The sequence below is a fragment of the Euphorbia lathyris genome, chromosome 7 (genome assembly GCF_963576675.1).
Source record: "Euphorbia lathyris chromosome 7, ddEupLath1.1, whole genome shotgun sequence".
NCBI lineage: Eukaryota > Viridiplantae > Streptophyta > Magnoliopsida > Malpighiales > Euphorbiaceae > Euphorbia > Euphorbia lathyris.
The window spans coordinates 12,475,183-12,488,259 of NC_088916.1; the positions used below are offsets into that span (position 1 = coordinate 12,475,183).

Here is a 13,077-nt window from a genome sequence, read left to right on the forward strand (position 1 = left end):
AGGTTTGATTATGGAAATAATCTTGAGCCTGAACTGACGTTTGAGGATCCCACAAATGATATTTGAAGATACTGATGTTCCACTAAAACCATAATTAGTAAAAGCCAAAAACAATAATAGGGCACACCACAAACAAATTCAAGCGCAGTGATAGTAACAGTAACAATAATAATAATAAAAGATCAAGGGAAAAGTAAATAAATAAATAAATAAATAAACCTTATGATTAGATTTGTTTCGATCGGCATCCTTTTAGTTTAAAAATTTACAAATTTATACATTAAGGTTTATTGCGTTAGCAAACACATGCTAAATTGATTAACGGTGTTAAAAGTCACGGATGTGATTTGAACTCATAACCTTTCAAGACATAGGTAAGCTCTCAACCAGCCCCGTCCCTGAGCCTGGTCAGAAAGAACGCCTGCCCAGGGTCCAAGGAAATAAGGGCCTCAAAAAATAGTTTTACATAATCTTAGTCCTTTATCACATATATTAATATAGAAAAAATAGCTGTTCAAATATGAACAATGGGCCAATTAACTAGAGTTGAACCCTCATTTTCCAGCCTTTCCTTTTTTTTATAAAGATGTCCATCCGTATAAAATTTCACCTTTCACAATCACTAATATATCCCTAAATACATGGACTTTTAATAACTAAATACATTAGTCCATAAAAAATAACATTTAACAAAAAATTATAATAATTCACCGATTAATTCAAAAGAACTTAAAACACGCTCCATTTTTTAATTAGTTGTCATCTTCTTCCATCAATCTCCCCAAATCCCAATAATTTCTAATTTATCTTTCTCATAAACGGTTATATTTTTTCAACTCTTTATCTTCAAAATTCATCTTAATCCTTCTTTATATCTAAAAATGAAAGCCATCAAATTTTCTTCAATAATCATAGCAATTTTGGGTTTGAAAGAAGAAAAAACGCATCAAATTCTTCTCACTCAGACCAGACACTACTCCCCTTTATTATTCTTTGATCGACTCTAGAAAAGGTAATGTTTGTTTCTATCATTTTCATTTTTCAAGCCACTTTTTATGGATTATATTTTAGCTTGAATTGAAATTCATTGTTTGTGTATTATGATGTGATTTTTGGACTTGTTTATTAGGGCCTTTTTTGCTACTTCGTCCATAGACCTCCAAAATCTCAGGATTGGCACCGCTCTCAACCACTAGGCTAAGGCCCTGTTTGGTAAACAGCGTTTTGAGATAAAAAGAGCGGTTTTGACCAATTTTAGAGGTTTGACCACTAAAACCGCTGATTGGAGTGTTTGGTGGAGAGAGGTTTGGGATGAAAACGCTAATTTAGAAAAAGCTCTTAAAATGAGCTTTTTCAATTAGCGTTTTGGAATATTAAAATTAATGGACTTCTTTAACCCTAATAGATAGATTCCCTCTTCTCCTGCGCCAAAATTAATGCCCTTATTCGTCTTTTTGCACAAACCGCTATTATCAATCCGCTAATTTTTACCAAACAGGTCTACACAAACAGCTAGTCAAATCAGCTAGTCAAATTAGCTAATGTAATTAGCTAACAGCTAACAGCTAATGTAACCAGCTAACAGCTAATTTCCAAACAGGGCCTAAGAGTTTCACCACCTTTAGTTTATATATTAATAATAAACATATTATATTTTTTCTATTTTATGTTTTTTTCTCTTTTGTCTACATAATCATAATCTCTCCTATATTAAGTAATTAATGTACAGTAAAACCTCTATAAATGCATATCCTTGGGATCGGAAAAAAATATTCATTAAGCGAGATTATTTATTTATCGATAAATGAATAAATTATTCATTTATCGATAAATTAATAAATTATTCATTTATCGATAAATATTCATTAGATATGTAATTATCTTGTTTAAGAAATATATTATTTGAATGATTTGTAATTCTCACATTAGCATAATTACAAATCAATCAAATAATTACAAGATTCGTTCAGAAGATGCTAATATTCCTGAACCAGAAGTTGGTCAATTAGATGAAGATATCCAATGATTAAGTGATGTCATTTCTAATTTATGCTATAGAAATGTGATGGATGTCGGACATCTTTTGAACTATCCTAGCGAGAATGATGCAGTTATGGAATCACTTACAGACAAAGAAATTATCCAGTCAATAATGAACAATGATGATGGAAATGATCCAGAGCTAGATGATAGTTGTGTTGTCGCAAATGTATTGTCAAAAGAGGCCTTTCAAGCAATGGTCACCTTAAACAACTACTTGCTACAACATGAGCAAAATATACCAGAAGTTGTGTTTGCACTACAAAAAGTTAAGAATGATGTTCATTTTGGTTTAGGTGGAAAGAAAAAACAATCAACTATGGATGCATTTTTTCAGAAGAAATGAGTTCTAATTGATTGATTAAAAGGTTTTGGTATATATATATATATTGTATGTAATTTAATAATTATTACTTTATATTTTCATTGGGCCCTTAAGGATTTAAATATTTTTTATTACTTAATGCATTTAGCGAGGTTATTACTTTAGTCCATTGGCCCAAGTCGGGACCGGAAGAATTTATTATATAATCGAGGTTATTACTTTATCGAATATTCATTTATCGAGGTTTAACTGTATTAAGTTTTATATAATTATAGAGTTTAATTTAGTAACATAAAATTTATTCACTAAAAAAAAGTAAATGAAAATATTTTAAAAATTAATAAAATAGAAGCAAAACTATATAAAATTATAAAAAGTAATCTTTATTTATCTCTAATAAATTTTATGAATCAACAAATAGAATCTGATTTTTTTATCCAATCGAAAGTTCATAATATTAATGTTAGTATTAAAAGAATAAATAATATATATATATATATTTTTTTATGATTAGTATACACAAGTATATATCAATTTTGGTGTACATATTTCAAAAACATCATTACAACTATTTAGATTATATTTGAAACTAAAAGATAAAACTTTTAATGTATATAACTAAGGATAATTTTGTACTTTCATCTAAAAAACAAATGGAATGACTAAAGATTTGATTAAAACGAAACTTAAGCACCTTATAATAATATGATGGACTTACTAATTTGTTATGTAAAAACATGAGGATTTTATAATTATTTACCTTATTATCTAATTATCACAAACAAATTCCAAAATAAAAAAATAAAAATCAATTACACCATCTTTTTCATCTCTTTTTAATTTGTTATTTTTTTCTTCTTTTTCTCTATTCTCTCATCTTTATCTCTCATCTTTATTAATTTTTCTCTCTCTTCTCTTGTTTTTGTGAGATTTTCAATACAAGCTTGACCAATGCCATCAACAGGATCAATCAAATGGAAAGATTGAGCTTGTGATGATCCTGAAACTCTAGCAAAATTAGCCTTTAAATATAGGGGCGGAGCGAGAGGGGACGGGGAGGATCGGCCGACCTTCCGGCCCTGCCGAAAAAACCTCCATATAGAGGGTTTTCTTCCTGGCTTCGCCAGGGGCGCTTCCAACCATGGCGGCTGCAGCTGCAGAAGATGGATAACCCATCTTCTTCTGCAACTGCTTATTTTTTTTTTTAACTTAGTTGTGCAGGACTAGGTTAAAAAAATAAGGGGATGGAAGGGTAAAAATACCATTTCCATCCAGTAGGAATGTTAGGAGCATTTCTGTGAATGTTGCTTCTCTTTCTTCCTTTTTGTTTCAGTGAGTCTCGGCCAAGAGAAAGAGAAGTAATAGGAAATTTTTTCTAAAAACTCCATATTCACCCAATTTTTTTCTTTTTCACTCTTAAGTTTTCATTTTAGTTTGCTTTATTTATTTTGTTTCTAGGCTTTTTGTAATTTCTAAACTAAAGTAGGGATTTCTAAATTATGTTTGTTTTCAGGGATTTCTAATTTTGGGTTTAATTTAAGTATTTATAATTTAGAAATTTCTAATTTACTTCTAAAGTTTTCAATTAATAACTATTTAATCATTGAATTAAATTTTAGCTCAAGCAATAACTAGTAAAAATAGGTCGCAAAAAAAAGCCTAACTTTTATATATAAACACAATTTCAATAATAATCAAAGGTTTATATTGTTATTGAAAAAAAAATCTTCATACAGTACAGCCCCCTAAACTTTTACTCCGAGCTCCACCACTGCTTAAATACATGAGTTCATCATCACTCTTTAGCTGTTTCCCACTTATAGTTCCTGCACCTACCTCAACTGAACTCAATAGCTTCAAAGCTTCCATGTCTACCTTTGATGCCTTTCTTTATACTGCATACCCAGATTTCTTTCCATTGCAATACATACTCCACAGAGGCATCGGACAGAAGACGTAATTAATTTATTAGTCCCTATATTTTGACAAAAAACACTGTTTAGTCATTGTATTTTCAAAAACAAATGATAACTAAACAATGTGTTTTGTCAAAATATAGGAACTAATAAATTAATTACCCTTATTATTACTATTACTAGAATAATATTTAGTGCTGCTGCATTCTAGTGCTATCCGTAGAACACCAATCTGCATTTCTCTAGCTAAAACTGCTGTCGGCACAGCAAATTCCATGAGAAGAATTGGGTTGGATTTGGAGTTTGTTTGGATGCAGAAACTGACTCTTTCCACGGCGGAATCCAAAGATAGTGCCTGTGATTGAAATGGAGGGGGAGGCGAGTTTTTGATACTCTTATTTAGGATATTGTTGTTGTTGTATGAAATTACTAAGTATTTATTAGAGGGGATAAAGAAACAAGGATAGAGATAATAAAAAACTGAGATTAGTTATCTAATGTTTATTTTAAAGATAGGTTAGGGAGATAAGTGAGATACAAGTCATATCCCTCAAATTCTATAACCATGAGAGGGTGGTATCAGAAGTGAGATAAGCTCCTGTTGTAAAAGTTTATATTAGCACTCAAATTAATATTATTTAGTTTAAATAATGTTAAAATAGTAAAATTTATTATTTTATCTTTGTTCCTATCCCATATACTAAATATTCAATGATAATTATCTACTACTCCCTCCATTTCATTATATAAGTCATTCTAGGGTATTTCATACAAATTAAAAAATATATTGGTTAACCAAAAAAAAATTCTCTCTCATGTCACTATTGGGCAATAAGCATTGGAATCCTAGAATGATTTATATTTAGGCAAAAAACTAATTTGCTAGAATGACCTATATAATGGAATGGAGGGAGTATCATATTTTATCTTTATCTCTATTCCAGTAGAATACCATAATGCAAGTAGGGATAAGAAGGTGGATGAGAGAACAGAGAATCCTCCATGAACGGGCTTGTTTTTTTACAGTCAACACTGGTTACACCATTTGTTATGGTTTGATAGGTCATGATGAGTAAGAGTATAAGGTCGTTGAGGATAAAGTTGCTCTTGTTGAGCATGTAGGACGGAATCTTCTTCGCCAGAACCATCAAAGTATATGAGAAATTATATATACAAATTAAAACCATTTTAAAACGAGTAATTAAATGATTTAATTTTCAATGACATCAAATGTGGGATCACATGATAGAAACAAAGATGAGAGAGGAGAGAAAGAACAAAAACAAATATAAGAAATTAAAGAGAGATTGAAAAATGGGTGTAATTACTTTTTATTTTAATTTTGGGATTTGTTTGTGATAATTAGATAATCAGGTGAATTAATTTATAAAATAAATAAATATAAGGATAAAATTAACTATTTTCTCTTGAACTTTTAACACGGTTAGTCAATTTGGCATGTGTTTGCTAACGGAATGAACCTCAAGGTACTAATTTATAAACTTTTAAATCACAAGGGTGCCGATCGAAGACAGGTGTAACATAAGGTTTATTTTTATACTTTTCCCTAAAATTAATAACAATTAAATCAAGAAAAACTTTAGGATAGCTTGTGGATTTGTGGAATAAAACATGCTGAAATATTGCGTTGTCCTTTGAAAGAACCCATCAGTAGTGAGTAATGATCAATTACGTCTCTCTTACAAGATATTTCAACCCGCTGAAATTCTCGTGTACAATTAAGAATTTTCCGAACCTATGTTTCTCTGTGGCCTAAACAAATAATTATCAATGAAGAGCACAAAAGTGTTAGGAAGAAATAGCAATTTTTGGATATAATTAGCAAATGAATGATAATTAGAGCATCTCCAATGCTTCGTATAAAAATAATTCTTATGTTTATGTCATTTTCAAACATAAACTATAGGCTTAATACATCATTTGCCCCCTGAACTTGTCCAAAATGATTGATTGGCCCCTGAACTTTCAAAGTGTCTCGACAGCCCCTTGAATTTGCATAAAATGTTCAGTTAGCTCCCTGAACTTGCATAACATGTAACCAATTAATCACTCGGTTGTAAAAAAGTAAGTCAAACACGGAAAATATATTGCACGCATCTTAAAAAAGTAAAACGACCAAGGTCGGGGTATGTGATTATAATATTAGAGAAGAAAATGTTTTATAGTTGAATAAGTAATAGATTCTTTTTTAACATGTTTTAATCTATTTTGTGAAGTATGTAATAACATTTTAAGGCACGTGTAATATATCTTTCGCATTTGACTTACTTTTTTACAACCGAGTGATTAATTGATTACATTTTACGTAAGTTCAGGAGGCTAACTGAACATTTTATGCAAGTTCAAGGTGCTGTCGAGACACTTTAAAAGTTCAGGGGCCAATTAACCATTTTGGATAAGTTCAGGGGGCAAATGATTTATTAAGCCTAAACTATATATATGGTTTAAAACTTGATAAATAGGTACTTTGTGGTTAATTCTGTTAGCAAACAGAGTTAAAACTGACTAACGGTATTAAAAACAGTCCAATAGTCAAATGGTAAGAAGTTATTTTGGTCTTTATATTTATTTATTTTATAAAGGGTTAAAGTATAAAAATACCCCTTAACGTTTTGGGTCAGGAGCAATTTTACCCCTAACCTCTAAAATGGTGAAATTTTACCATAACGTTGGAAGCCAATAGCAATTTTACCCTAACGTTGATAAATTGGGTCAATTTGAGAAATAATTCATCAAAATGTCTTCTCTCGGTCATGAATCTTGTCATCTACACTTTATACGTGCGTCATTCTATGATTAAATTACAAAAAATATGAAATCCTTTTTTAGAACGAATTGATATGCAATTGATGCAAAATAAAGAGCAAAAATGTCTGTGTTTTATAATAGTGTCTGAAATTGACCCAAATTATCAATGTTAGGGGTAAAATTGCTCTTGGCTTCTAACGTTAGGGGTAAAATTGCACCATATTAGACGTTATGGATAAAATTGCTCCCGAAACCAAAACGTTAGGAGTACTTTTACACCTCAACCCTTTCATATCACCAACAAACCTCAAAACAAGAACCAAAATTCAAACACCATCTTGTCCGCCTCACACATCTCTCTTCTTTCTTATTTTATTAGCTTGAGCTACCCTTACAATGTATATGTGGCTCAATTGTTCTTGGACAGCATTTACAATCTCTATTAGCTTGCCTGTCTCAATAGTTAATGATAGAGACCCAACTTTTATTAGCTCATTTTGGACAGAACTATTCAAGGGGTATAGCATTATTCAAATATTCTACCTACCATTCATAGACAATAGGTGTGAATTGATGCATTGAAATATTTCTCTAATCATAAGTAATAGCACTTTATTTTGGTCCTTATCAAGTTGAATACAAAATTGGACAAACTGAATACAAACTCAAGTTTCCTACCCATTCTTTGATCAAAATAGAAATATTTCCCTCTCTTACTATGTTACTTATGTTACTTCCATCACGATCTAATTTTCTTAAATGGTTGGATTCTACAAGCTGAATCATCTCATTGCATGCAAAAATTCCTTCCAAGAAAGTAAAATTGGATCATACTTCCAAAATAAGTTAAAGGTTTTGAGAATTGAATAAATTCGATTTATATTTACTGTAGTTCTGCCCTTTGTAGCCCTCCCTTAATATTGATTTATATTTACTGTATGCAGTTTTATTTCAATATTTTAAAGTCGCTGAGTTGGTTTAAGATGTATGCTTTCAAGTTATGGATTTAAATCTCACAAATCTCATTTTATTTTATTTTATAAAAAATCTATTTATTAAAACTTTATTCTCCAAATAATTATATAATTATGTTATAATTATTAATTACTTTTAATGGAATTTTTATTTTCATAACACTTTTGAATTCATTTTAGTATATCTTTTTTTTTCATAAAACCCTAAAATTAGCCTCCCTAAATATGAATTATTGATTCCGCCACTGATTATATAAACTAACTTGTTTTTTTCCTGAAGTAGAAAAACTAACTTCTAAAATGTCCGGAGGGAAATTTTTAAAGTTGTTAGCGATATTTTGCGAATATGCTAATTTCAACCTTGTCACGTGTGGTTAAGATGCGGCGTGCCAGAGAAGATTATTTTTCAATTACAAATGGTTAAGTTTATGGAATTTGCGCGTCAAAACTTGAACTCTAATCGAAGCGATTGGCGAGGGACGCAAGGATTGAAAAAGTCCCTCTTGGGTCTCTAGCGCCGTTATAGAAACTTTGCTAGATGAATCAATTTTATTTAAGCTAATGCGGGTAAATTGAAGTTGTGTAAAAATAAAGAAATTAAAGTGTGAAATTGACACGAGATTTGGGAAAATTTGTATTTATTGATATGAATAAGTGTTTGAATACATGTGTTCAAAGTAAGCATTAAAAATGAAATGAATTACAATTGAAAAATCTCTATATTAAACATATAGATAATCAATTGAATTATAATAAACAAATCAATACAAAGAATTGAAATGCGATAAAATAAATTAAAATTCAACAACAAACTCGGAGCCATAATAGCTATCTCGGATTGACGTTGAATTTTGGTGTTGGTGCGAGGTTCTCGGAGAGCTGCAGCCAGTCGGGCCCGTACGGTATGTGCTCTTGGCAATGACCAAACGTATAGTAGGCAAATGGGGCAGATTCAACCTTCAACTTTGGTAGGCTCGTTTGGATGCTTAGAAGCACGGAATTAGACAAATGAATAGGCTAAACTTAACTTCAGGACGCCAAGAACAAACTTATATAAGGGACCGAAGGGTAAAACGGACTTTAAATGGACGAAATTGGGATTTGAAAATAATTGGACGAATCTGGGAAATTCTGGAAACGGAACATCTACAAGAATTTGGGCTGTAAAGACTGGCTTGTCATTACAGTTTCTGGGCACGGAATTGGGAAAGTAAATACACCAGATTGAAATTCAAGACGTCAGGAACAATTTTGTTGGAGGGATCGAAAGAAAAAAATGAATTTAAATGGACGAAATTGGGCTTTGAAAATAGTTGGACGAATCTGGAAAACTGAGTTTGAAAATAGAATTCTAGCTAAGGATTGAACAAATTAAAGGCTTGGGAATGCTAAATTGAATTGAAAAACTTGGAAAGAGGCTATTGGAACTTGAATTAAGGCTAAAGGAGAACTAAAGAAGGAATTGAAGCTAAGAAAAATGAAGAACGAAAGGAAGAACTTGAAGAACTGAGAACAAAAGAAACTAGAGATTAAGCATTGGAGCTTTGAGAGGGGGTTTTGTGTGTGAATGAGTGTCTTTTTATGAAGAATGGAGGGTCTATTTATAGTTTTTTTGGAATGACATTTTGGTAATTAATTATGGCATTTTGGTAATTAATCATCAACTGCCCCTTATTTTTCTCTCTAACCTTGCCACATCACCCCACTTCCTCAACTTCCACAAACCACCACTAACTACCATGCCACATCACTCCACTACCTTGTGGTTGGAGAGATTCTCAAAGCTTGGGCCTAGGTGTGGGGGTGAGCTCGTAGTTGTGTCCTGGCGCGTTCGGAGAAGTCGGTGACCGAAAACGGGCTCTGGGCGAGAACTAGCCTCTAGCTTTCCGAGACAAAGAACACGCCCCGCGTAAGTCTGGTTACGCCCCGCGTAATGGAGCCTCTAAACCTGATGCGTCTTGTTGATGCGTTTTACGCGTGGCGTATAGGAGGGCACGTCCCGCGTTTTTGTGCTCCTCATCCTAGAGCAGCTTGTTGATGCATCTTACGCGTGGCGTAAAGGAAGGTACGCCCCGCGTAGTGGAGCCTCTGAAGTGGAACGTCTTCGGATGGCTGGTATACGCTCCGCGTATAGGAAGGCACGCCCCGCGTGTTTGTGCTTCTGATCCTGGAGCGCCTTGTTCATGCGTTTTACGCGTGGCGTAAAGGAAGGTACGCCCCGCGTGGTGGAGTCTCTGAAGTGGAACGTCTTCGGATGTGTGGTATACGTCCCGCGTATAGAAATGCACGCCTCGCGTACTTGAGGTGAGTTTACGAATGTATTTTTATTTTTATTTTATTTTCTAGATAAAATATAAACTATATCCTAAAATCGAAACCCAAGCATTCTATATACATAAAATAAAATTTATTTTATTTTGAGCCAACAAAAGTACTCCTATAATAATACTCCGACCAATAAATTCAGAACACACATATGTATATTTTTTTTTCTTCCACCAATCATATCCATGTAATGGTATTTAAAATAATTTTCATTGATAGGATGTACTAATTTTGAAGTACTATAAAATTTCTCCTAGTTGGAGATAGAAGGAAAAAAAACGACATTTATTCTTATAATCTTAATTATTTTCTTTTTACTTTTTTTAATTATTATTTTATGATGATATGTTATGCAATCCTTAATTTTTAAATAGATTGTATCTTTCTTTTTTTATTAAGTCATACTAGACTTTCAGATATAATTTGAATTTCAAATACATGTCAGTATTAATTTCAAGAAAAATAGAGTTATACTCCTATAAAGTTTTCTTTTTTTTTGTATGGAAGATATACTCCTATATAGTCAATTCTTTTTTATTTTTTGGAATTATTTGACATATGTGTAGCAAATAAAAAATAAGCCACATGTTTATATATATTATATATAATAAACTAAGTAAAAGTTGGTGTTCAGAAACAAGGCCACTTCGATCGTATAGATTCCATCTCGACATTCAAAATCGAAAATTCCTTTAAATTTTTTCTTGCCTAGACTCTCTTGGTGATTTTTACCTCCTAGCCATTTTTTAGCCACCTACGCGGCACCTAAACTGTCTGGAAGCCGCCTTGAGCCCTCTTGAAAAGCCACCTAAAGAAAAATAAAAAATGTTTCTTTCTATTTTTTAGGATTATGGTGCAAAAATACCTTTAACGTTTTGAGACTGGAGTAATTTTACCCTTAACGTCTAAAATGGTGTAATTTTACCCCTAACATTGGAAGCCAAGAGCAATTTTACCCCTAACGTTGATAAATTGGGTCAATTTCAGACACTATTATAAAACACATATATTTTTGTTTATTATTCTGCACCAATTGCATAATAATTCGTTCTAGAAAAAGGATTTCATGTTTTTTATAATTTAATGATAGAATTTGAGATTAATATTTATAAAGTCGGTGGATTTTTTGAATTTTTTTTGTCTAATCCCTACAAAAAGACAGTATATTTTTTATTTTTTTATTTCTTTTCACATCCCAACGAATGTTTGTCATTTGTTACTGATAAAATGACACACGTATGAAGTGTAGATAACAAGATTCATGACCGAGAAGACAGTTTGATGAATTATTTCTCAAATTGACCCAATTTATTATAACATTAGGGGTAAAATTGCTCTTGGCTTCCAACGTTAGGGGTAAAATTACACCATTTTAGATGTTAGGGATAAAATTGCGCCTTGCCTAAAATGTTAGGGGTATTTTTGCATCTTAACCCCATTTTTTATTTTATTTTTTAGTTTATTATAATTCGCTTGAAACATTGTCGCATGTGTTTTTTTTTGTGAATTGTATTTATTATTTTAGTATACTTTTATTTAATCAGATTTTCTACTTATTTTCATGATATCATTGAAGACTTTAAGCACATTATTTCATAGTTTAGTTATTTATATTACTTATGTTATAAACATTATTTTTATTTGTTTTGGTTGTTTCAATGATATTGTTGTTAAAATATTCTTTTTACACATTTTTAAGTATATATATTATATTTTAGGCATAATACTCATCTAGCTCTCAAAACTAAGGTTTCAAAGTCAATTAGACCCTTAAACGATCAAAATTATCAATCAAGTTCTTGAACTAAGTAAGAATCATCAATTGAGTCCCTGTCGAAAGCTCAAATCATCAATTGAAACCTTATTCAAAATCATTCGGTTGAATAGTTTCAGATCCTTTTCCACAAATCCATTTTGATCCAATCTAGAAATCATTACAATCCATATTAAATAGTCACAATTTCTAATTTAAAGATAAGATGATGACTCAATTAGTGATTTTTGTTGAATTCAAAGATTTAGTTGATAATTTTGATAGTTTAAAATTCTAATTGATTTCGAAATTTTTAGTTTAAGGAGTCAACTGGATGTTATGCCTATATTTTATTAAATTAAATCATTTTATAATATTATTTGTAAATAATATAATACATATTTATATATTAAAAAGATATAAAAATATAAATGCGTACTTTATATTCCTTCATGATATGACTTTTATTAGAATGCTAAAATTTCATTAGATAATAAAAAGAGTGCAATGATAGCATGAAAACGGCAAGGAATAAAACCTTACATAAATATAGGTTATGTCTAATACATGATCCATTAAAGGTACAAAGAGTAAAAAAAAGCCATTAAAGGTACTGCTAATAAAAACAACAGATGCAACATATATTGCTCGTCATTTCAAATTCGCAGAGAATCACTGTTTTTGGTGGATTGGTCAACACTCTGAACTTAATTTTTGGAATGGGGCTTGGATGTGTCCTTCGCTGGCTGCACAGGTTGGCCTATCTACTAGTCAATAGCGTCGTTGTCTTGATTTGGTGGAGGATTAGTTGGATGGTAATAATTGGCACAATCTGCATGTGTTACCTGCGGATGTGGAGAATAGATTGCGGAATATTAGGCGGGGTAGGGACGATGTTGATATATGTGTTTGGAAGCCTGCTACGAGTGGGGTTCTAACTATTAAGCTCATGTACGCTTGGCTTAGATCTCTTCT

General features: G+C 31.5%; 1 pseudogene; it reads right to left on the reverse strand.

The window, feature by feature from the left end:
- Window positions 1–3,201: 3,201 nt before the first annotated feature.
- On the reverse strand, window positions 3,202–5,950 carry LOC136236010 (protein MIZU-KUSSEI 1-like; annotated as a pseudogene).
- Between the last annotated feature and the right edge of the window lie 7,127 nt (window positions 5,951–13,077).